General features: G+C 29.4%; 1 protein-coding gene across 3 annotated transcripts in view; it reads left to right on the top strand.

Annotated features, from left to right (window-relative positions):
* The first annotated feature begins 4,149 nt into the window (after positions 1-4,149).
* LOC108692315 (putative protein kinase C delta type homolog) overlaps positions 4,150-7,338 on the top strand; it is a 42,897-nt gene continuing 39,708 nt past the window's right edge. For all 3 annotated transcript variants that reach the window (XM_018200511.1, XM_018200513.1, XM_018200512.1), the window contains exon 1: positions 4,150-4,775. The gene's annotated coding sequence lies outside the window, so the exon portion shown is untranslated. The remainder of the gene's footprint in view (positions 4,776-7,338) is intronic.

The following is a 7,338-nucleotide window of genomic DNA, read 5'->3' as shown; positions in this document are numbered from 1 at the left end:
TATATATATATATATATATACATTTGTTGCAACATTACTATCTTTTTCCCTATAGATCTTTTTTTTAGAAGACATTCGAAATCCAGTCGGATATCCGGAAAATGTCAGATATTCGACTCGATATTGCTTTCTCGGATATCCGATATTACATTCTGATGTCCGGTATCCGTTGCATCCCTAATAAATATCGATACAATAATAAATATCGGCAAAAAATTTATCACAGTAATATTGCGATATTTCTGCCATATTGCTGCAACATTATGATATATTACAATAATTAATTCAGTTTTATTAATTACTAAAGTATTATTGCTTAATATTACACTCTAAAGTACGCATGATAAAAAACATTCGGAAACCTAGAAAGCACTTCCAAAAAAGGTTGGGAATCTCCAGACACGCCAACTCGGTTTGTATATTCCTTCTAGGATTGCTCATTTTCTTCTTACGAGTAGCGTATCACTCTTGTAGCTGCGTACTTACCTTGCACGAAATATTGCAGCAATATTGCAGCAATATTGCTGCACTAATAAAATTATAATATTTTATTGGAAATATTGCTATAATATTGTAAAATATTATGATTTAAATATTGTAGAAAATATTGCAATGTTGCAAAATTACAATTTAATAAATAAATATGCGGCCGCGAAAGGCAAAGTAGAAAATGTCTAAAAATTCTATAATACATGAATACTGCTTCTTATAAGTTGAGTAGGCGAGTCTTCTGGAGATTCCCAAATTTTTTTGGATATGTTTTCTGAGCCCCCGAATATTTTTTGATCATAACTTTATCGTGTATTTTGGAATATAATGCTAAGCAATATAATATGTTAGCAAGGTAATAAAAGTGGAATAATTATTGAAATATTGCATAATTTTAAGGCAATATATAAGTAATATTTTTCTAAATATAATGTATTAAATTGTAACACTGTAAAAGTAAATTGGAATATTTTCTACAAAATATTTTTCAATACTGTTGTAATATATTCAATAAAAATTTTAATATTACAACATTATTGCTGCAATTTTTGTAATATTGGGCACTATTAAAATATTGCTATAATATTCCGTAGGTTACATTTTAATCTTTGTATCTCTAAGATTATTTAAAATAAAAATTCATAAATAAACTTTTACTTAATTTTTTTACTTAATTTTTTTAAACATTTATTATATTGTATTTTGAACAGTGAATGTTGGTATCATCGACTTATATATATATTTCAATAATGTATTATTTGATCCCGCATAATAAAAAAAATTAAAAATAAGAGAAAAATATTGAATATTAGAGAAATAAAAAAATTGTAAATGTACATTAAATATAACTGCAATAGATACAAATAAGACACTACAACTTATTTGTATCCATTATGAGTTATATTCAATCTATATTCTTAATTTTTACATTTGATACTTAATATTTATTCAGTAATAAATCAAAACATAGTATTATTCATATTTTAAGAAAGATAGCACTGTGATAAAGCATTGTAACTTTCAATGCAGTAATATTGCAATGCGATAAACTATAATGTAATAATTGAATAATATTGCTATAATACTTCAGTGTGATATTATATTGCAATATTTGGACGATATTACGATAACATTATGTGCGATATATCTTATTGTAATATTTGGACGACATTGTAGTAATATTGCAGAATAATACATCACATTGCAATATCTCAAAAAAATTATTACAATATTATATTGATATATCGCAATGTATATCTCAATAATATTTACATAATATTGCATTGCAAGTTGTAATATTATTGCAATATTGTAATCTCACTGCAATATTACATGCTGTGTGGGTTAGAACTATCCACAATAATGACTATTTAAATAAATTACACCTAATTATAATTCATTAAATCTATAATCAAGAAACTATAATGTCATATCAGTAATCAAAGTATCTGTAATAGTCATTCTTGCAGTCAAACTATTCGTCGGACAAATTAAACTAAAACTTTTTGAGCTTTTTGACAATATCTATGGACCAGATATATCATAGTTATACATCTGTAAACATTCAGAATTCGTGGGTCATTGAAGAAGCAGTTCCCATACAATCGCAGAGGTCAAGCAACACTAGATGAGATATAGCTTTGGATGAGTGAGATGGAGAGCATCGTGCAATTAGATCCCAATTTCAGGAAGAAACCTTTTTTTTATTATAATTTTATCGTGTATATTCTGAAATATGAAATACACTAATATTTAAACACTAATATTTATTTTAGCATATATCATAACACTGAATTAATTAATTTTTCCAATAATTATCTGAATATTTTTTCCAGTAATCTAATAATAACTCTTCTCAATAGTTCTTCTCGCAAAAAAAACTACGACTGAATAATTAAATAGTTTCATTAATAGTTCATTTCCATAAAAGTTGTTATGACAGATTTTCTGATCAGAATGGTCATCGACTTTAAGGATTAATATCTCAGTTTGCGAAGCAGAGCAATACGTTTTTCTTGTCGAGTCTCGATTTTTACGCGAAAATGCATCAATTCAGTGTATTTTTATCTTATCTTTGCCACTAATCGTACTTTAATAATCAAGTGGAACCAAAATGACAAATGAAAATACCTACATATCTAGTGCTTTAATAGAGAGCCATGAGACCATGTAAGTGAGGCTAGAATAAATATTTTCTGTTTTAATTTCATCAAAATCATCGAGTAAGGTAAAATTCTTAAATATTACTCTTAACTTTTATATCTTATTTTATTTTTTTCAGTAATATAAATATCAATGCATGTATAGAGAAGAATATGTTGGTCCCGATATTTGGCCTCTCACACCGTTCTGCTAAATCCAGTGTATACTATAGAAGTATGCTGGGCCTATCTTATATGCTATTGGACCTTCAATAATATGATCAATCACAGTCGTCAATTTTTAGTTTCTGATTTCTGATTTATGACTAATGGCTCATTGTAGAAAGCTCATTAGATTTATCTCATACCATGATATTATTTCTATGCCATAACATTTTATATTTATCTTTTTTTATAACATTAATGATAAAAAAAGAAAGAAATATTATTTAAATATAAAGCAATAATTTTCTTACTTCTTACAAAATTTTACAAATTGATCTTAACAAAATATCCTTTGTTAAATTCTTATATTTTCTGTTTTTTGTCAAAACTAAATTGTTCACTATGTAACGCTATTGATGAGAGAACAATATGATGTTATAATTCAGAAAAATATAATTCATTTTAAAAAATGATCTTATATTTGATTTTTATGAAAAACTCTTCAAATATTTTCGAAATTTCCACAACACCTAGATATTGCATCTCTCTCTCTCTCTCTCTCTCTCTCTCTCTCTCTCTCTCTCTCTCTCTCTCTTTCTCTGAAACTAATAAAGTTATTCTGTTTATTTCTGTCGATATTTGCTAACTTCTAATCTATATAACATTTCCATATCTCTTAACCACAATGAAAAAATTCAACGGAACTCATTCCACATGCTTATGGATTGCCACTTCTTATTAGATATTCTGTTACTAAAAATCATAATTTATATAATTGATAAGCGTTCAACTGACAAATGAAGGCAAGACCGATTCCACATTATTTATAACATAAATTTGTAAGTTTACTTTTCTACTGAAAATGGTTCTGTGAAAAATCGAAATGTATGGAATTTATTTATATTTGATTTGATTTGAATAAATAAATAGAATAAAATATTTGTCGCATTAACAACATGCTAGGCTTATTGCCCTTGTATATAGAGTTTTATGTAATAAAGTTAGTTAATTTATTTAAAAAAAAATAATTCATTTTCCTTAATTATGTTGTTAGTGCAAAGACACTCGATATAATTTGTATTATTTAAATATTTTTTAGACAAAATGAATAGTATAAGATATCGTTCGTATATATTTTACGAAACGTATCACCATCGAGAGATACATTATTACTGCTTACGCATCTCGATTCTATTTTCCAGCCTGGAAAATACACTCGAGGAGCTATCGAGTTTTGAGATATTTAGCACAGTTGGCGCAGCGATCGTGCCGCGCCATGATGGACAACATTCAACAGGCTGATATTTATAGATTGTTATAGATGTAGAATTATTGGCGAAGCTTCTTATGAATCTGCAAAAGCTTTCGGTATCAATAACTGATTTCTACGTTCATTTCAGCGTCTGTCTGATGATCGTTAGATCTGATTTGACGAGCATAATGGTGCGGTAATGCAACATTACAACAAACACTACGACGACGACAACGACGAGGATAACGGTATTCTCGAATACGGCGTCTAGCGAACATTTCGTCGGCTGGTTCCGCCGGGAAAATCACAGGAATTCTAATGTAAGATCCGAGATCAGCTGTGCCACTCGCTCGAGTCTTGCTCGAATCAGATCTTTGTCAGTACCATCGTGGTAACGCGATTCTCTCCGCTTGGTGTCGTGTCGTGTCGTGTTTTTGCTAACGTTGCTGTTTGTCATCGTGATGAGCCGAATCGAGAATGCTAACCGCAACAACGCCAACCGTAACTACGTGATCCATTATTCTTTGCTTGCCTAGAGTTATGGAAAGAGAGAGAAAAAAGGAAGAAAGGAAAAAAGGAATAATACTTTCGTTGTATTTTTTCGCAAGTGGCGAATGACAGCTCGAAATCGGAGACACACTGTTCGACTTATAGAAAGTTACATACATGAGAACTTTGTGGTGTGGAATGTTTTCTTGCCAGAAATGTGATTCCCGTTGGCAGTTAAGGTAATGTAAACGAAGATTTGCTTTGGAGAACGATTGCGCTAATAGTTGTGAATCTTGACAACGCGTATCTTTTTATATGCTCTCATCGAGTTTACAATTGTACGTCGAGATATCACTTCGCAATCCTTTTTCTTCCCGTAATCACTTTGCGAACATTTTCTATGATTCTTAATTCTTCATCGGCAATGTCCTCTTAAGACACAATTTTTTATTGTGAATTTAAAAAAAATGGGTACATAGGACAGAGTAGAGTATTGCCTTCTAAAAAAAAAACGTATAACTAAGGTGCATTCCACTTAACGCTCGCAACGCTCATGGAATCATTTTAACCTTGTTGTTTATCAAATATTAAACAAGGACAAACGATGCTCACGAACATTGCGAATGTTAAGTGGAACGCAGCCCTAATAATGTTAACATTGTGTTTATACAAGGATGTCAATATCAAGTTATTAGTTTTGTTAAAAGGACGAATAAAAGTCGTGTCCTTAACGATCCGCATTAATCACGTAAAATTTTGTATAAATAAAAGTTTGATGTCTTTTTGTGTTTTATATCTTTCTGACGCTGATTTTAATAAGAATATAAGGATTTTATTAAATTTTTCAGTGTTTTATATAATTTTTTGCTTATCATAAATTAATATTTGAAGATATCGGACATACATATTTCACGAAAAATATACATATATAATATATAATATATATAATAACATTACTCGAAATTTTGAAAAAGAAATTTCTTCAGAAATACTTGATAAATTAGAGGTTTGTTTCATCATTGCTCAAATAATATAGGAAAATTATGTATTGTACTTTATGACAAATCGCTAGCAAACACATATTATTGTGTAAACATATAGATTGTGCTACATTTTTATTTTAGATTTTTTTATTCATTTTGGTTAAAACAAAAAGAATTTAATAATTAATCCAAATTAATTTTATTATTTTTTACAAAAAAGGATTTGAGTTTTTAATTATATAAATTTTCATTTTAGATACGCAAATAATTCAACTTTTTGAAACTAATATTTTATTATTTTTTTATATATCTTCAATTATTGTAGTTTAAAAAGATTTTTTTCATTCATATAAAAGTTATAAATTTTTAACTTACGTTTTTTAAAACTCTTACATTTAAATTAGAAAAAATATGTAAAATACAATCGAACTTCTATCATATTAAAATCTTGTTAAAGATTCACAAGTAGTTCACAAGATTTTTTTCAGATTTTTATAAAGTCCGGAATAATAAAAAATTACATCTGCTGTAAAGAATGCTGTTCCAGTTTGGGAAAACAAAGATTGCACATTGCCAATGGAAGGTTAATAATCGACGTATGAAAATCACTCATCAAAATTAAATATTTTTTTCTTGTTTTTATAATAAAATAAGCAGATCGACAAAACATTTTTTGTATTTGTTCAATATTTTGTATTGGCTAATACAATTAAAACTATTCGACTTTTTATAAAGAAAGAAAGATTATTATTCGGATTAATGGACACTACACCGATGACCTTGATATATTGTCAAAATCAAGGTCATCGGCGATGTCCATTAACGCTCTGAGTAAGAATTTCAAAAGATTTTAGATGGCGGTCATTGATCGTTCAAAAGTTATTAATAAATAAAATTTAAAGGTAATGTCTTATTTCTGTTATATACTGATGGGTTTGATTTTCCACGCGTAACGAGGATTACCCCTCCTTTCCCCTATATAAGAGTGTACCGACTTTTCATATGATGAATCTTGCTAGTGTGGATAGTTTAACATGAAAAGGTTTCCTTTCATGCTGACACTCGATGCTCATTTTTGACGTCAAAATAAGTCAAATAAAAATTGACTATTGAATTGAATATCAAGCATCAATTTTGATCACGTGACCTATTTTGGTACTGAAAATGAGTGTTGAGCGTTAGCATGAAAAGGCCTTAATGCCTAGTTCAAATTGGATGCAGCAAACGTCAACCAGCGGAACAGCAAATCAATCAGCGAAGCGATATTTACAGTGAAAAAATATCTTGCTGATTAGTTACGTCCAGGCGTTAGGCATAACAATTCTAAATAGGGGGAAGAGGTGGGATGAACCTTCCTTCACGTGGAAAGTCGAATGCCCCTAAGCAGGGGGAAAAATGAAGTGGACCTTGTTTCGCATGAAAAGTCATACGTCCCTAGTCAGGAGGGGTAGGTAGGATGAACTTCCCTTCATGTGGAAAATTAAACGCTTTAGGCAGGAAAAGTATAGTTTTTAATATTGTATATGGCAAAAATAAGACATTATCGTTTAAACTTTATTTCAACACATTAACATCTTTCTAATATGATGAGCATCAAATTATTATTAAAAAATTGTCAATTTAATTTAATTTGATATTATTACAGTTTAATTGTTCGTTTATAAGTTCGAAAAAGTAGTTCGCGCAGAATGATTACGAATATGATATAATGTATATGTATATAATGTATATGCATGATGTGTGCGTGCGTGCGTGCGTGCGTGCGTGCGTGTGTGTGTGTGTGTGTGTGTGTGTGTGTGTGTGTGTGTGTGTGTGTGTG

This window comes from Atta colombica, unplaced genomic scaffold (assembly GCF_001594045.1).
Source record: "Atta colombica isolate Treedump-2 unplaced genomic scaffold, Acol1.0 scaffold69, whole genome shotgun sequence".
Taxonomy (NCBI): domain Eukaryota; kingdom Metazoa; phylum Arthropoda; class Insecta; order Hymenoptera; family Formicidae; genus Atta; species Atta colombica.
This window is presented reverse-complemented; position numbering and strand designations above follow the sequence as displayed.